Source organism: Pseudorca crassidens, chromosome 10 (assembly GCF_039906515.1).
Source record: "Pseudorca crassidens isolate mPseCra1 chromosome 10, mPseCra1.hap1, whole genome shotgun sequence".
Lineage (NCBI taxonomy): Eukaryota > Metazoa > Chordata > Mammalia > Artiodactyla > Delphinidae > Pseudorca > Pseudorca crassidens.
In genome coordinates, this window is record NC_090305.1 from 461,767 (window position 1) to 480,792 (window position 19,026).

The window sequence follows — 19,026 nt, forward strand, 5'->3', positions numbered from 1 at the left end:
CATTCAGAGAGCAGGAAATGGCCACTGGCCCCATGAGTCCTCTGTGATGTGGAGCCATGGAGGAAGGCCTGGAGAGCTTCATAAAGTGTGTTGCACCTTCCGGAACGAATCTTTGACTCAGAGAGTTAGTAGTTACTACATTGGGGCAAGCGTTTGCTTGTTTCGTTTTTGTTTTGATGGGAGAGGAGGTTCTGAAACGTGATCTCTCCCAGCGTTTTTTTCGCTGATAGTTTGGCTCAAGTCCTGCACTTGGCTGTTTGCTCTCACTCCTGCGTCCCACCCACCACTGGGCATCAGTACAGGGCAGCGTCTGGCCGAGCTGCGACCCTGAAACCGAGCACAGCTCTTGATACAGGCCCTTAGTGAAGCGCAACCCAATCCACGCTGTTGGCCTCCCTCACTTCTACATTACACTTTATGAAGTGAGGGAAATCCAGGCCCATCTTTAGCATGTAGAAGAAACATCAGAATCATCGTCAAGCGTTCTCCCAACATTTATGATGACTTCTCCTGAACAGCCAGTCAAGTGTCTTCTTTCCTTGAAGGTCACAGCTAAGCCACACATCTTCTTATTTTATACGTAACTGCATGCGCCTTTACAAATTCATTGGTGACTAAAATTTAAAAAAGAAAACAAAACTGGAAAAAGCAATGTCTGATTGTCCTTTGGAACTGACTGACAAACCATGGCTTTATTTCAGCTCAGTGTTTTAAAACGATATTCTCAACAATCTGAATTTCTCATCCTGTCTCAGCTCCTAGAGGATCTGTGTACGTCCCTGAGTCCAGAGGTAGAGCCTTAGCATCCAGGGAAAGCTAGTCCTTGGAGGGATTGCTCATCTGAGAACATCTGTCTGCTGGCCAGTGCGCAGCTGGTGGGAATTGCCAGGCTAACATGGAAAGAAGCACAAAGACTATGTAGTCTAATGCAGATTTTCAAGAGGTCACAAATGTACTAGCATAAAAATGGCCAGAATGCTTTACGTAAACCAAATAGGCACTGCAGAAATCAGGGTCCATTGCTGCTCTCCTCACTGACGGCTGTGTGGATAAACATACAGAGATGGAAAATGGGCTTTGGAATGCAAGAGACTTGAGCTGAAGCCCTGGTTCTGCCCGGTGTTGCTCTGGGCAACGGAACCCCTCCAAGCTTCAGTTTTCTGAGGAGCCGCACAGAGACCACGTCTTCTGTTTCCCAGCATCGTGGTGTCTGGCACAAAGCAGATGCTCCTAAGGATTTGTCTCCTTCTCTTTTTCCATCATACGTAAGCACCCACCGTGAGCCTGGTAAATACGAAATCCTTAGCAAGTTCCTTCTTGCGCGAGGCGCTTGGCTCAGGGCACTGTACCCAGTGCTTTTTCTTTTCCTGCCCTTCAATCTCCCCCTCCCCGCCCCCACTGAAAGACAAACCCAAACCAGAGCCTGCCTAGAGGTCATGGCACAGGGCCACCTCCAAGAGAGAAGGCCACTCTGAATTTAAATTTGTCACCGTTTCCCTTAGAGGGAATGAGGGAGAAAATGAATTTAATTTAGTATAAAAAATAAACATTTCTGGGTGCTGGAAACGTCTGTGGGGTTTTAGAGCTGTTATCATTAATCAGTCAAGCGTGTTTACCCAGAGTCCTGACGGCTGTGAAGCTGAGCCGCTCGCCCGAGCCCTTCAATGGAGACGCCACTGCGGCCGGGACACAGGGACACATGTGTCCCCAGCCACCACCTGGTGCCCACTGGCTCACGGATGTGGTCCCTTTCCATGGCTCGAGGGGGAGGAACAGCCGGGAGGGTGGCCTGGCCGCAAAGCCCGGCTGCCCTGGGCTTGCCTGCGGGTCTCGACCTGCAGCTAAAGCTTTTCCTTGCGGTTGTGTTTCTAATAGTGTCTCCTGCTGCAGTTTCGAGAGGCAGTGTCTTCTGTGAGCTCTCTGTTCCCTGGGTGTAAAAGAGCGTGGTAGTTGTTACCATCAGCTAACCCTCCCTAGGAAGGGGAGCACGGCATTCCGGGGGCGGGGCGGGGTTGCTCAGGTGCAGACTTGCAGCATCCGTGGTCCAGCATGGGTGGGTGAGGGCTGCGGCGGGAGGGGAGCTCTGATCTTGCCCTGTGGCTGTGCTCCTACCGTGTACAGAAGAAACCTTCCAAGAAACTTTCCAAGGATGCTCAGTGTAGAAAATGGGAAGGCTTAAAAATGAGCAGGTTTCCTGCTGAGATCAGAATTTGGCCTCCAGTAGACACACATGTGTTAGCAAGTATTATTCTCATTATTATTAGTGAGTTCAGCAGCTCGGTGGCTTCGGTGCCCATGGCTGCGATGAGAAGGTGGAGGGAAACATCGGGAATTCCGCTTCGGAGGTGTTGCGTGGAAGACGGTCGAGCTGGGCAAGGGCAGAGCTAGAGACATGGATGTGATCTTTAAAGGAGGGGTCCTAAAGGAGATCATGGGCATCGAGAGGCTGGGGAAGGGAGAAGGAGCCAGAAGGAGGGCCCCGTGTGCTGGAGGGAGATCGCACATTTTCTGAGGGAAATGGTGCTTTGAGCCAGAGGCATGTTCAGCTGTGTTGCTTCTCCTTCAGCAGTCGGTGAAGTGGGCTCGAGGCTTGACCGTGGAGTGTGGTGCGTGGCAGTCCTGGCACTGGGACAAGAGGGGCTCCTGCAAGGTCGGAAGCCCATGTGGCGTGTGTGCAGAGCAGGAGGTGACGAGTTGCAGGTGGCCCAGCTGGGACAGCACCCCGGCTCCGTCCTGCATGCCCTCCCACCTGGGGTATGCAAGCTTCACTCTTCAAACCCTCAGCCTTCAGTGGGCACTTCTGTAGGGACCACAGTGTCCTCAGCTCCTTCCCAATCTTTTCAAGGAGAATTGAGAAGCAGCAGTGATGGTTCAGGTGCTGAAAACGAATGAAGCCCCCTGACACACTCATCAAAGTGATGCAGAAATTGGCTCAGGGATTTTGGGGTGGAATTTGGAAGTTGAGGGATCCTGTGTCCTAAAACCAATCTATAGATTGTGCTCTGCAAGCAACAGAAGGTTTTCCTGCCCTTTAAAATGATCATAATATGCTTAATATAGAAAATAAATAAGACATAAGTAATAGAAACGAAGAACAGCCAAGCAATTCACATAATTCTGGAAGTCATTCTAGATGCTCCCTAACCTCCACAGGCCTCCTTATGGACTGAATCTTGTTCCCCACAAATTAACATGTTGGAGCTTAATTCCCAATGTGACTGTATTTGGAGACGGGCCTTTAAGGAGGTAATTAAGGTTAAATGAGGTCATAGGGTGGGGCCCTAATCCCCTAGGACTGGTGTCCTTATAGGAAGAGAGACACACGCACTGTAAGGACATAGCCACCAGCAAGTCAAGGAGAGAGGGAGGCCTCAGAAGGAAGCAGCCCTGCTGACACCCTGGTCTCAGGCTTCCAGCCTGCAGAACTGGGAGAAATAAACGTCGGTTGTTTAAGCTGTGCCCCATCTGTGGAATTTTGTTGCAGCCCCAGCAGACGAGAACACTCCCAACCCACTTACCTAGAGACTCGATTCTGCTGCTACAGCATCTCTCGAGCTTATTCACTCTTCGCCTGCCCCTGCGGGGGCCTCGGTTCAGGCACTTAATCTCTTTCCTGGACCATTGAAATCGCCTCCGTGTTGGTCTCGTGTCTGCCGTGATCCACTCATCCTTCGTCTGTCTCGGGGACCAGAGCCAGGAACGGTCTCCCTTTGAGGTCTCCCTTTGAGGAGTCTCCCTTCGAGGCTCTCCTGGTGTTGGGGCATGGAGGACGTGGGAGCGGGATGCTCACCAGGCCCAGGTCCTGAACACAAGTGGTCTAGCGGGGAGGAAACCAGCACAGCCCGGAACATGCCCAGGAAGGGGCAACTCACAGCACCACTGACGCGTTCGTTGATTTGTTCAGTAAGTAGGCCGCGTCCTGAGTACTTGGCGCGCAAACCCAGTGGTGGCTGAACAAGAGGAGATCCCTGACTCGACCGTGCTTACGTTCTCGTGGTGGGGACACCACACACAGGAACCGACGAGACGATTCAAGACGGGGAAGGTGCCGTGCACGCTGAGAAAGGTGATGGATGAGGTGGGGGCTGCTTTGACGGGGTGGTCAGAGGAGGAGAGGCATGCAGCGGACCACGTGCATGCAGGGGGAGCAGACGGTGCAGGGGCACAAGGGTGGGCGTGGGGACACAGGTGTGGAGGTCTGGCGAGACTGGATGGTGCAGTACCTTGTTGGCCATGGGGGGGAGCTGTATTTCCTTCTGATTGGAGCGGGCAGCCGCTGGAGGGTCATGAGCTGGGAGGCCAGAGGAGTCCAGTTCCCCTCAGGAAGTAGGAAGGAAACCCGAGGGACCACTGGATGTGGGCAGAGGAAAACGGTGGGTGCGTTTGACCAGTGCCGGTCCGGCCGATCATGGGATGGAAGCTGCCCTAAACTAGCATGTGTTAAAGACAGCAGGGGAGGGTGAGGATGGAGGAAGAGGGGAACGCGGGCAGGGCAGCGGCGGGGACGGGGCGCAGGAGAGGACGTTTGCGATGAGCAGGATGGGCCTGCTCACCCCAAGTGGGTTGGACCTCGAGGGACTTGGAGCGTAAGTACTTGCGCCCAAGAAGCTGACGTCGGAGAATTGAAGTTTTCTCCCAATTTTAAATGTTTTAAACCTTTGCAAAGATATAAAGTTTCTGTCTTATTAATTTTTGTGGAACAGACAATTCATAATTAAAGAAATAGCTTTTGTCTTTCTGCATCGTGAATGTTAAACACTGTCTCTGATAGGGACGTATATAAATGACTTATAAGTATTAACATCAACGTTATAATTTTAAGGAATAATTTAAAGAATTTAATGACTATTCAAATATTGCACTAGAGTTTGCCACAAAGTAAAACCCTCTCCCGGTATTTCTAGTGAATTAAGGAAAAGGTACTTTTGTTTTGGAGGCAGGTGGGCATTAGCAATGGGGCAGCTTTGGATTTGAAATTTCACGTGAAATTCTACTGTGCAGAGTTCTGAGATGCCTGTTCTCTCCAGCTCCAAAGGAGCTGCCACCAGAGGGAGTCTAAGGGCTCCTCCAGGACAAACGTGGAGCGAAATCTGAAGAAATCTGCCCCCTAACAGTTACCACTCGCTCACCTGTCTCCTAGGTGGCTGATTTGATAGTAATGGTCAAATGCTGAAGTTGGAGAAGTGAAGTTTTCTCCTTATTTAAATATTCCTCTTGTAAAAGCATGTCTGTTATAGAAGTTTCTGTATTTTTCAACATTTGCAGAGACATATACATTCCTAACGTCTGTAGAGATTTTAAAATGCAACCAAAATACGAAGTGAAACAATGACATATTCTGAAATAACTCCTCTGTTGTATTATGTTCTTAACCAGCCTTAATAAGAAGTAAAAATATAGGCTTGAACTGCTGTTTCTTTGTGGAATTCAAGCCTAGGAGGTCCCCTTCCCTTCTTAGCCGTCTGTTCCCTGACTTTAAACATTCAATAGGGTCTCAGCCAAGGAATGCACTTTTCCCCCTTTTGCTGCTTTTCTGTGGTTCCTTATTATCCTTTGCAGAATGTACTGTGGTTCTGTTTACCTCTGCCCGCCGTTTCCAGACCTTTGTGGTTTCCTCTACAGCTGTGGGTCTTTCCCATGTGAAACCACAGGTCAGTCCAGAACCACAGAACTGATCCTGGCAATTAGAATTTTAGCCACTGTCCTGTGGGGTTTTTAGAGCCACAACTGTCTCCATACTTAAATCCAGATCTTAAATGACTACCATCTGATGCCTGAAATAATCACGATTCCTCCAGGGGGCCTGGGTCAGCCTTTCTCAATTTTGTTGCACATTGGTGGGTGCCCCTCTCCAGCTGGAGCTCTCTCAGACAGGAGACCCACGGGAATGAAGATTCCACCTCCTCCGAGCACTCCGGCACCTACCTGGTCACCCAGGGCCTCGTCTTTGCAGCAGGAAAGTGCCCTGTGTAGGGTCTCCATCTGAGCAGTGGGTCTCAAACGTGTGTCATCACCCCAGAACCCACCGAGGGCTGGATAAAACCCGGGTGCCGCACCCCACTCTCAGAGTTTCCGCTTCACTAGGTCTAGGGAGGTTGTTAGAGAAAATAGCGATTCTGCTGCTTCTTAAGGACGGTAAGGAAGACGTCACTCAAAGGGGCACTTCCATAGGCCCTGTAGCTGGGAGGAGAGGTGGGCCTCACTCAGAGCGCCACAAGGAGAGTGCGGGTTCACAGCCAAGGAGCAGGGGGCTGGGAAAGGAGGGTTACTCGGAGGAAACCTCGCGGCGGGGCGGCGGGGCGCACTGGCTGAACTGACCCCACGGGATCGCCACTGAGGGCAATCGGACAGCCTGGGGGCTCCAGGGGTGAGGAGACCAATCAGATGGCGGCTGTGAGCAGATGTGGGTGGTAGGGCTTTGGCTAAGCCCACCTGACAGGCTTCTTGCTAGAACTGGACAGCGCGGAGAACACAGGAGCCGAAATGAGGGCCCAGCTGAGAAGAGGGCTCGGAGGCCAAAGCTGGTCCAGGAGAGAGTCTCGGTCTCCGTCACGGTCACGGGGGAGAACTTGTTCTAGGTGATGCGGATGCTCTGGGCTCGGGAACCCAGTAGGAGCCTCGCGGGTCTGAGACATTGAGAGCTCCTTGGGGAGGCAGAAATGCACACGTTGTGGGTTCCTCCATTCCCCCTGAAAGCGCTGGCATCGCTGTGACACCTTGGGGTGGAGCCCCGCACTGATAGGACAAGAGCCACCTGTGTGTCAGGGCCCGTGTCAGGCGTGGGGAGGGGGCATGGAGCCGTCAGACGGTCAGTCTGGAGTTGGGTGGTCCCTTGTGCTATTAACACTGCATGCGCTATTAGCTACTTGTGCTGTTTGACACAGAAGTGTTTGCTCGACCTCCCAATCCATCTCTGTGAGGGGCGGGTTTGGCATTGGAGCCGCCGGCACAGGAGACAGGAGAATGGCCGCATCACCCTGCATCTGTCTGGGCCGCAGCCCGGGCTCCTGGGCTCTGCGTGGAGGCCGCTCGGCCCTCATCCCCATATCAGACTCCACTAACGGCCTGGGGTCCTTTCAACCTGCTTATCTGTTCGTTTCAAGGCACCTAGATTCACAGCATCCAAGGCCACGCTCCTCCAGCAGGTGTAAGTGGTCCCTCCCAGGCCGGGCGATGAGAAAGCATGGCGCCGCCCCGACCGAGCAGGACCCTTGGCGGAGCCAGGAGGCTGTCTGACTCCCCTGGGGGGGCAGGCGCCCCAAACTCCCTCCCCACCGAGCCCCTTCTCCTCTGGCTCCTCTGCCCGGGTCCCTCCAACACAGTCGGACCCCAGGAAGTGCAGGAGGGGTAAGGCCCCGGGGGGCAACGCCCGGTGTGTGTGCTGGGGGCACTAGTGCACACTCCCCCGGCCCCAGGTCTTGGAGAGGAGGGTCTGCGGTGGTTCCTCGGCAGATCCCACTGGAACTGGCTCCGTCCCCAGAGGGGCAGCCCACTCAGCTACCCCTGCCCACCTTCCCTCCTTCCCTGTCTCTCCCTCTGCTCTCTCGCTGCACCCAAATCTTTTCTCGGTCTCTGCACTGCGGAAGATTCAAAACTAGAACACAGACTACTCAACATCACTCAACTGCAAAATAAGTAGAGTGCAAAATTGACGCAACAACTTGGGGTCCACAATAGCACTTAAAGATTGAGGGAGGAGCCGTAACGATGTAGCAGGCATTCACTTTTCCTTTCACAGGGAAAAAAAATGGAGAACGGTTGCTCTAAATTCTGCATAAGATTCTCTGCTGTCCCTTTTCCTGCTGCACATTCACACCTCAAACCCTGCACTTTGCCTCAGACCCACCTCGTGGCCGAAGCTCCTAATCAGTGACTTCTGATGAGCCGCTGCCTTTGACAGCGATGCCGCCGTCTCCTTCTGGAAACTCGCTGCCCCTGTTCTGGACACAGACTCTGTGGTCTCTGCACCTCGTTCTTCCTTGTGTTGCTCACGTTTCTCAAGTATGGCTTTTCTGTCACTTTGTCTGGTAAATAAAAGCTGCTCTCCCCCCACCCCATGTTCCACTTATTTGGGCTGTTTATTCTAGAATGTAAACTAAAAAGCAAACCATTTAAAAACAACTTTCCTTGATTCATATTGTTTTCATTGGTATCGGGATAGAAATAGGGTTGGAACAACATGAAAATTCATACTTGACCCCAGACATGCGGAACTTGCAACAGCCCAGGTGCAGAGTGATTAACGTGTCAACTGGTGTGATTTGTCATCTTTGAACTGTGTGTAAATAGTGATCTGTTAGACACATAGTAAACTTCATAGAAGCTGATTGTATCATGTCATCCTGTGTAAGAGACTGTGGTGACGTGTATTTAATCATGAGAATAATGATGGAAAAAAATTGACACTCAAGAAATAAGATTTAGATGTCTGAATAAACATAATGTGGTTCTTCTGAAATGTATCTGCTATGATAAGCGAATGCATCTTCAATAGAGTTATTTTTATGTGAGAAGATTGAAAAATGTGTTTTAGCATAATACTGCCAAGCAGGCTGTCATTTTCGGGCCAGGGATGCCTAGAGTTGACGAGGCATCAAAATACGGGTGTTTTAAAGATAAGAGGGAAGAGTCTCAACCCAGAGATGAAAAAAAGAACTTGCGCCCATGACCATAAAAGTGCTGACGAGACCCAAAAAGTGCAGACTGAGGGGTTATTGCTTCATTGGAACATATCTTATTCCAAGGATCTGTTTTAATAATCATTTAAAATTTTTGTTCAAAGTTAGTAGAAACATCCTGTCTTCTCCAGCAATAACTGATCTGTCGTAGGAAGGGCATCTTCATCGCACAGAAACGAGGTCACGCATCAGTCACCCTCCCTGCGTCTGCTCTCCTCTCCTCCGCCCCCACCTCTTCTTCACGCTCAGATGTTTGCGCCGGTGAACTGTGCTCGTCCCTCTTCATAAACATCACGCTTTTCTCTTTAGCTCATAACTGAGTTCCTCGCCAAGAGCTTTATGGGCGTCAGGCAGGGAGTGGGAATGTCACATAAAACAGATTGGGTTGTGAAAACAGGCAGTTCCCATCTCTCCCAAGACACGCAAATCTCTGAACAACCTCCCGGGAGGAGAGAACCAAGGGCATATTCCGATTTTATAGCATGAGGCTCAGGATATCTAATGAAATAGTTATGACATGATTGAAAATGAAATGCATTTCAGAAAGACTTTAAACGTCCAGTGGCGCTGAGATGAGTTTTACTGTATTCATGATTATTCCTTTCACTCTTTCTCTTCCCATGTGAACCGCATGGCAGAATGAAACAAAGCACTATTCCTGCTTTCCAAAGGGCTCAGTCAATACATTCAAAGCTGTTGTCATTTTCCTCATCAAGGGTGGCATTGTTGGAGGGAGCATGTATAAACTTTCCTTCCCGCTGAGTAGACCACGTGGAAAAACGCTTCTTTTATTTTTTCTTGTAGGAATAAAATTGCAGTCTTTCAACAGAACATGTTGATTATGCCATCTGGCACATAATTTCCATGCTTAAATTAAGCTGAGAAATCAATTCAGCGTTGAAAGATATTATCCGTTTAACATTTTTCACCCCCAAGCAATTCGAGAAAGTAGGGCAAAAATAAGTTGTTTTCATTTCTAAGTATGTGAATGATACAGGTCTGGAATATTTTCTTCCACCCAGAGGAAAATTATAATTTATAAGTGGATCTCTGTGATCTACTGGGATTTTTCGTCCTGCAGTTACGCTCGGCTCTGCTGTGCTACTAACCGGAGCCCAGCCTGCAGGTTCCGGTGACGGTCGCAGGGGCAGCTCCAGTGAGTGGATGTGAAATGATCCAGTTCGTGTGAGGACCTGTCCTAAGAGTCGTTCACATTTTGTTCAGACTTTTCTTAGTTAAGCAGTTTGTGAGTCCGGTTGTTGCCAAAAATAAAGCACAATAAACAGTATAATATGCAAATAAGGGCTATTAGTGAAGCTAAGTAACTAAGGGGTGGTGGAAACTCAAAACAAAAGGAGTGAAAATGGCCACTTTCTACCTGGGGATGGAGGGTCCTTCATCAGGATCTCCTGAGGATGTAAGTCACTGCCCAGGCACCTGAGAAATTCCCAGCCAAGAGCTGAAGCCACAGTAACGTTTGCCCAGTGCCCTGAGCGGTGGAACTGGGCAGCCCAAACAGTTGCCAAAGACTGCCAGGATGAAAGAGCTTTGAAACTGAAGGTGTAGATTCATATGGTAGAAAATGGGGGAAAGGTAGCAATTGGTTAGAATTTCCTCTTTCATTTCTTTGAGGGATTTTAAAACATCATCTATAAATAATGGTTAAACTTTAAGTTTTGCTGTTTAGATAAAGAATAATTTTTTTAATTAAGAAAGAAAGAATGGGAAGTTCACATTTATGGGGGAGGAAGAGTTATACAGCTTTAACCATCTGGTGTCACCCTGTCCCTAGTCTTTGACTCCCACCTGCCTGTCGCGGTTAGGGTGCACCTGCCCACTGCCCAGGGGCCCCGGGAGAACAGAAGGTTTAAGTGCTCTCACACCAAAGGGAGCTTATGAAGACGCTGCAAGTGGGCAAATGGAGTTTTTCAGGAAGTCTAGAGTCTAGCTCTAGTTCAGCGGTAGATTCACAGTCTATCTGGAAAACAGATACTGAAAATTTTGCTACAGGGACTTTGCTAATAATAGTTCCAATGGCCCTTGACATTACTGTGAAGTAACCGGCTGTGAGCTAATGCAGCCCAGGGACACTGACCGGGGCGGGAGCCAGGGTTTGGAGTTGAGGTGGGAGTCCTGGGTCTGCTGTCTACTGGGCACACGTGTTTGGGAGAAGCTCTCTCACTGTGGTCCTGATTTAAAATCACGGGGAATTTCTTGCATTTATAAAAACAAGAGCAGCGTGTCCAGGAGTCTGGCCGGGGAGGTTCTCAGGCGGTGCTCCGTGCGTGATTGAGCCCGAGGCATGAGGACCAAGGAGCAGGCAGACAGAAACCCCTTCCCGCCTGCGGCTCCCGGCGAGGTCTTTGCGCTGCCTTACATTCCTCCCGGACACAGTCTGTACGTCGTGGGAACTGGACGCCAATCTTTTGGCCCTCAGCTATCAAGAGAGATGGAGAGTCAGAGACAGAGAGACACAAAGACAGAGAGACAGAGAGAGATGGAGAGAGAGGGGTGCCAGGCAAGAAGCTAGAAGAGACATAGGAGCATTGGCAAGGACAGGCGCAACGCAGCTTTCTGGCTAGAAATCTCCAGCAGAGGCCACGTTCTGGAAGGACTGGCACAGAAGTGCGCCTCGGAAGGAGTTTCTCTGCTTGATGCCTTCGCTTTGGGAGGCTTGCAGCAGTGGATCAGGTCCCACCTGTGGAAAGAGGAAAGCAAGTGATGGAGTGATGCAAGCTGGGGGCTTAGGAGCCAGACCGCCAGGGTCAGGGTCAGTGGAGCCACCGGGGGCTCCTCCAGTTTGCCCGTTTGTTCAAGAAATTAATGTAAAAATGGATTAGAAGACTATTAAGTTCAAACTCATCTGGTTCACCTCTTCGCCATGTTTCACAGCCCAGCAATGTCTCCCAGCTCGCTGACCAGTTTGTCGGCTGCCACCAAACTGCCACCAAACTCTCCAAGTTACAAAGAGTGATCGAAATGAATTGCCCACATTTTCAAGGCTAGGAAAAGGCATGAGTCAAAGAAATTCTAATAAAATTCTGACTCTCGTACAACTTGAACTTTCTACCTTTGCAATATGAAATGCATGTTTTATACACAATTTCCATGGCCATTTATAGGTGTTAGATCAGAAGCAGGAATTGGGACCGACAGGGGATAATCTAATAGAACAGCTACACGGTTCAAACAGAGTTTGTTTCCTTTTTATATTATCATCTGGGTATCTGTGAAATTTCATGCAAATCAACAACCACGTGTTTTGGGTCTTTCATAAAATATTCTGACTACGGTATTTCTACATTTTAGCTGTAAAATTCTCCATAAGTGGGGGCACGAATTACATTTTTTAATATGTGGGATGATTCAGTTAGTACGGAATCCAGAAGAAGAAACACTTACCCCAGGTAGAGAAATGGGCTTTCCACCAACTCCCAAGAGAATTGCTAACAGACTCGGGGGAAGGCAGTGTTGGAAGGTGCTGCCCCTCGTAACTCCCAACTGTATCTTTCTACCACAGTTGAGGTTGCCTGTGGCCCGGCTCCGCAGATCGACAGGTTGTCAAACTACGTGAGCACTTTGCAAGAGCACTCAGGTAAGTTTGGGCTGAACCGAAAAGTGTTGTTGGTCACCTTGGTCACACGTTCCCGTGTTTCAGTGAGTCTGGGCTTGGCTGTCCTGAGATTCACCCAATCACGCTCATTTTGGAGGCTGGTGAGGAGAGGCCACCACAGTTTACGGTTAGAAGAAAATCAAGTATGAAGCTGGGAGGTTATTCTCAGATGGGGGTTGATTAGGCCGGTCAAGTAAATATCCAGTTAGGAAAGCACAGCGAAGCCCAGCACTTGGCGTTACTTAGGGAAAGTTTGAAAAGTCAGAGGGCTCTTCAATTTGAGTTGGAAGAATTGGGGACAGCACAGAGATTCACAGAAGGCCTCCTCAAGGGGTCTTTTAAGCATGTGTGTGTGTGTGTGTGTGTGTGTGCAGGCCTTTGTTCTCACAGGAGAATCATCTTGGAGACCACCCGCCCGTCTCGAGCAGGCAAGCACGTTGTGGTCCCATCTTCCAGGAGGGAGGGGAACATCGTGGGGCTTCTGCTCTGGTGCTGACCTGGGAGGAGCAGATCAGCGTGGGGATGTTTGGATTTAGTTGCTCAAACTCATTTCTTTTCCACATTCCAAGAGGATTTCTTCCCTGAAAAAAAGGGGGCACAGGAAAGCAAGTTCCAGTGTTTTTATTCAAGCATAATCCCCAATATCCTTTCTGCACACTCCCCAAAAGGACTGTTGTTTTTAAAAGGAAAGTATCAGTTAAGACATACCGTGTCAGTAAAGGGACCTTTAAAGAGTCATTGGGTCTCTTGGCAGGACCACACTCAAAGCAGAGATCACAATCTATCCCTTTCTTGAAAATCTCCAAGGTGCTTTTGAAATAGTTAATAATAATAAACGCGATAAGGGAAGCCAGGTGGCCCGGCAGGTGTCAGCCGATGTGTGTTCTGAGAACCGAGGGTTACGTCCCTTTCAGAACACATGCTTCTGTTCATTCTTCGGGGGCGGCTGGGGCACTTGGGTCAGCTTTACCCACCGCACTCAGACTCTTGGAGGCGGAGAGAATTCTGGTCGTCCCAGCTGTGATTTCACCTGCGGGAGCACAGGAGCAAAAGCCTCCTGGGACTTTGAAGCCCTGAAATTATTTGGAAAACACCCCCTATATTTGGAAAGTATTACTGCTGTTTATTAAATGCCCAATTAAAAACAAAACGTGGCTCTTCTTAAGGGTAATAAGAGCAGCAAGTAAAACTGAGCGTGCAGTCCGCGTGGGGCTGGTTATCGTCGCCGTGGGAAGGTCAGGGCTCGGTCCCGTGTTGCTCACGGACACTGGGGCAGCCCTTGCTTATTAGCCGGCAGGAATGCGCTGAGCAGGGCCATACCCATCTCGCTGCTACCGCCGGGGACCCCGTGAGACAGCTCTCGGCATCCTTGGTATCCAGACAAAGAAGGAGAAACCTGCAAAAGATGTGTCAGGCAGCAACTCGGGCAGCGGGCCGGACCCCAGGCAGCCCGCCTTCCCAGCCTGTGGTGCGGCCTCCCGACGGCCGGACCCAGGAACCCTGCGACATGCGTCCACACAGAACGTGGAGGGACCGCAAACCTCCCCTAGTAGTCGTGTGTTCATTTTGGTGTGTCTCAGAGAGAAGAATAAAGCTAGCTGGCTCATCCACCCGCTTCCCCGCCCCCATCCCTGTGGGAACCCTGAGTGGTGCCCAGAACTGCTCCCCAAGGTCTGTTCTTCCCGCAGGAGCCCCAGTGATGACGATGACAGAACCCCCCCAGTTACCCACAAAGGAAACCCGAGCTCCTCCCCGGGGCCTGTGAGGCCCCCGCCTGGCCCCTGATCCTGGTCCCCAGGCTCTGCCCCCGACTCTGTCCCAGACCCCACCTCCGCTGTCCCCTGGGAGCATCTTCCCTCGTCTCCCACTCGGAGGCCGCCTGGGCTCGCACTCAGGTCTCCGCTGAGATGTCCCCCCGTCAGAGGCTCACTCACCCCACTTCTCTTTTCCCCTCACCTTCCTTTAGTTTTCTTTTTCTCACGCAGCTGACATGGTGTTTCTGGAACACCCTGTAAGTACTTGTTTACTGACTCTCTCCTCCTTCAGAATGTAACCTCCCCGAGAGGGGGTCTTGGTCCCCCGTCATCACAGCTATATTTCCAGCTCCCAAAAATGTGTCACAAGGTACACGCTGAATAAATATTTGTTAGATGAAAGCATGAACCAAACCAATGCTTTGGTAGCTACTGTTACTTGGAATGAAGGTAAAGGTGGGTTTGTAAAGAAAATTATTCAGGAAATTTAAAGAGTGTCATAGAAATGAAGTACATTGGAGATGACAAAAGTTCTGAAAGCAGAATGAGAATGCCTAAAGTTTGGACAACACTGGGTATGCTGTATTCCACATTATTAGCTAAAAACGAGGTTTTTCCATTTTCTGTAAACTCTAAGTAATGAATAAGATTCATATATAAAATTATCCCCGCCAGTTAAAGACCTGCACCTGCCTATGTAGATGACTAGATTTCTGTAGAAGGCCAGGTTTGCATCTGGACTTCGAGTGACTGACCAGCATTATTAAATCGGTGGAGAAATCGTGTTATACTCCCTTCAGAATTCCCCAGGACAGGTGACGATAAAAGACTGGCAGATGAATAAATAAATTTCCGTCTGCCTTAAAGACGGAGCAGTGGCTACTTGGTGACATATTTCTGTTTCCACTGTGGACAAATGCCACCTGACTTCACTCTACAGATTAGGTCAATTGTGCTGAATTAATAGATAGATGGAACCAGTTAGAAACCAGCGTGCTGATTATCCTATTCCTACTCATTTTCCTGTTGAGCCAGCCATGGAAAGTGGACTGAAGCCAGAGCGCAGGGAAAGGCTTTTCAGCCTGAAACACCCCACACGGCTCTATTTCTCCAGAAGGAGTACATGGAGGAGACCCATGCAAATTACCATTTCGTTCTCACGCTGACGCTGCTCTAGGATTTTACAATTGAGCGTGTGAGGAAAGGACTGACTCTGTCGGGCTTTGAGCTGCTTTGCAAGCATGAGCTGCCCGGGGTGGGGGCTCCGGCCCTGGTGCGTCTGTCGCCGTCACTCAGGGCTCGTGGTCACCGTGGCAGGACTCAGCCCTCTCAGCCCCGATCCTAGCCGCTTTCATCGTTCCTGTAGTGAACATGCACCCCTGAAAATACCAGTAATTAAATCTCTCACCAGGAGAAATGAGCAGATCCGGAAGGTTTAAGAATGAGGAGAAAAACACGGCGTGGAAAGTCCCCGAGAAAGGCAGCGGCTGACTGACCGCAGGCTCATTCCCCACACGGCGCTCCTGCCGGGGGAGCTGGCGTTGGAACATTGTTTGGAGAGTTATGGCAAAACCTACTGGAAATAAAGGATGTTTCTATAATGTTCATTGGGTTCGAAAAGTGGGCAAAGAGAGAAAAATCTCTGGTGCGTGTGCCCTGCTCTGCAATCCTGATTTGGCCGTGAGGCTCAGAGTCCAGAGGATTTCTGCCCCGGGAGACTCTGCCGACCTCGGTGACTGGAGACCCGGCCTCTCCCGAAGGTCCGTAGGTGGGAGTCTTCCTCTCGTCGTTATTTGAAACAAGTGAATGTGGGTGGCTGCCTTCCACTCATTCACTCAGGAATATTTCCTGCCCGTCTGCTAAGTACTCAGCCCTCCCCCTGGTGCTGGGGACGCAGCAGGAACAAAAGGACAAAAATCCCTGCACCCACAGGGCTTACACTCTAGCGGGGAACGCAGACAATAAAAACACTTAAAAAGTGTGTAAGACGATAGATGTGACAAAGACTGTGGAGGAATAAAGGGGTGAGGACTTTAAGCCAAAGACTGTAAGAAGAGACAAAAAAGTTATTATATGACAATAAAGGGTCAATCCAACAAGAGGATGTAACATTTGTAAATATTCGTGCACCCAACATAGCAGCACCTAGATAGGTAAAGCAAGTGTTAACCGCCCTGAGGAGAGGCTGCTAGGGAGGGGTGGGCACAGGGGCACAGCCCTTCAGCCATAAGATGAGAAGGTCTGAGGGTCTCATGTTAAAACGTGGTGACAAAACCGTAATGTATAGTTGAAATTTGCTGAGAGAGTAGCACCTAAATAGTCTCACCAAGAAAAAGAAGAAGGAGAAGGAGAAGCAGGAGGAGAAGAAGGAGAAGGAGAAGAAAAGAAAAAAAGATGAGTGTAAGTATGTGAGGTGACGGACATGTTAATTAACTCAACGGGGCAAATCCGTTCACAACGTATATATATTAAATCACTATGATGAGTGCTTTAAAGGTCTTACAATTTTATTTGTCAGCTGAGTCCATAAAGCTGAAATTAAGAAGAAGAAAAGGAAGAGAAAGAAGGAATGGGGGCAGGGAATGCTGGGGGAGGGGGCTCACAGAAAAAGATGACATTTGAGGAAAGACCCAGAGACCTGAACAGAAGCCACGTGGGCTTCTGGCTGGAGATGCTTCTGCGGAAGGAACAGCAGGTGCAGAGGTGCTGAGGCAGGAATGCCCTGTGCGTGTGGGGTGTAACCAGTCAGCTGACGTGACCGGCCTGGAGTCCTGCCTCTAAAGGCAGTGCTGGGAGAGAGGGGCATTTACTCTTGGCCTACAGCTGTCCTCAGGATGCCAGGTCTGAAGCCTAGGGCCACATTTCAAGTGAATCTAATTAAAATTGCAAATCGCAACATCTCTTGATTTCTTCAAGTACTTAACAGAGAAAATATTAACTATAATATTTCAACAGCTGGTATTTTCTATAAGTGGTTTGTGGGCTGTCAGAAACATCTCTCCATTAATAAAGCATTATTGGGGTATAATATGAATTAAGGAAATTGATTCTTTAAAAACATAACACAAAGTTTTTGACTTTTGAGTGAATGTTGGCCTCTCAGGGTTGTCGTTTGGGAAGCTGGACACATATTCTGGTGAGTGGCCAGTCCTCAAAATGCTTGCATTTCCTATTTAGGACTGTTTTCAAATATTGGAAAATTAAAATAAAACCTTATTTTTGGTCATTCTTTGTTTGAGGTGTATGAATTTGATTTTTGAAAACTTGCAAGTCATTCTCAGCAACCCTGGTGATTACAGACGGTCATCTGTTACAATCTGACAGCAAAATGAGGAGTATAGTGGATTTGGTGACAGAGTTGAGCTTCAGCTAATTGGACAAACCAAGGTTTGGTATTCCTCTGATTCGCCAAATGCAGGATAAAGCAGAGGAGGTGGGTTATTGCAAAACTGTTATAAAAGCATGTCCTCTGGGGTGACTGTATATTCACAGGTATTTTAACATATTAGCTGTGCTTTTTGTGGGCAACAAAGGTCATTTTCTAAATTGAAATTGCCCTTATATTTTGACATGGATTTGACTTTAGCAAAGTTTTTTCACATCAAACTAAAACAACCTGATGGAAAGAATGCGTGTATAATTTGGGGAATAAAAAGAAAGTGAGTCCCTGGGTACCCACCACTAAGGTAAGAGTCAAGTGTCCACATGCAGTGGGGTCTCCTCTGTTCCTGTGTTTCTCCCCTCCCCAACCTCCTGACCAGAGCAACCCCCCTCCTCCAGCGCTCTTCTAGTCTCTTAGCGAAACTTCCAGCTGTGCAGGTCCTGGCTTTCTCTCTCTCCCCCAGGGTACAGTCCACTGAGACCCAGAATCGAGGCACCAGGACTGAGTGCAGACCCAAAGGCCCCCCGGGCTTCAGAGCCTGCTTCTGTCCGCGGATAAGGGGCCCTGCCCTCTGCCAAGCAGGCAGGCGTGCATCCCCCGAGACCCTCCCACTTCCGTGATACCGCCTGCTCCCTTAGGACTGGTTTCTGCAGACATCCAGTCGACCGGGTCTTATATTAGACTTACACTTTAAGAATAATAGCTAGTTCTGAAAGATGATCTTGCAATAACTTTGGCTTCTTTTTATTCCATGTACACTTTTTGGATTACGTGACTCCAATAATTTCATGATGGAGGAAAAGCAAGCTTCAGGGCACTGACATCAGCTGAACATTCTGTAACAAGGGAAAACAGTGGTTTGTAAAGAAAAATCCTAGAATGTGGCAAGGGGAATAAGAGCAAGTAGAATTTCAGTGCCACTAAGGTCAAATAATTTCAAAAGTAATACGTTTCTTTCTAGGACTGATGTAGTGACAGCATCAAAGCAAGATACCTAATCATTTGGTTTTCCTGAGGCATCAAATTAGAGTCTAGGAAAGTCCTGTACTCACTTCATGTTAGAACTCTAGCAGTTTTCAAATGTGTCACCAGCTTACAAAGCTTCGCTGTTGGAGAACATGCTTCTTACACGGGAGGAGACTTAAACCTGGGAAAGTGAGTCAATTCACATAATTCCATCACTGTGTTCGAAGTTCTGGCAGAAGGGCATTTAATGCTGCCTTCAATTAGAATTCGTTTGACAAGATGTAGGGCAGTCAAGCTAAGTTCTTGATTTAAAATTGTAATTTGCAAAGAAATGACCTAACAAAGTACTTACCCCACGTCAGCATGTAGAAACCAGGTGAGGAGAAAAGCGTAGGAACCGCCATGAGTTTGTGGAAGCAGGGGAATGCTTGGTTTCTGGAACACGGCTCATGGGGCTTTTGCTTTCACTAATTAATTCCTTATCTAAATATAAGTTGGACTATTCTTGTGAATTCCTCATTTAATTTTTAGTGAACTCCTCTATATCCTGAACATTTTTTCAACGTTTTTCCTACTTCTTCATCTGAAGCCTGGCTTTCCCTCCGTGCTTCCCCCGCAAACCCTCCCAAAAGG

At 49.0% G+C, this 19,026-nt stretch overlaps 1 long non-coding RNA gene across 3 annotated transcripts in view; it reads left to right on the plus strand.

Annotated features, from left to right (window-relative positions):
- Nucleotides 1-19,026, plus strand: part of LOC137231474 (uncharacterized) — a 49,172-nt gene that overhangs the window by 16,774 nt on the left and 13,372 nt on the right. For all 3 annotated transcript variants that reach the window (XR_010946562.1, XR_010946563.1, XR_010946564.1), the window contains exon 2: nucleotides 12,199-12,273. This is a non-coding gene — a long non-coding RNA (uncharacterized lncRNA). The remainder of the gene's footprint in view (nucleotides 1-12,198; nucleotides 12,274-19,026) is intronic.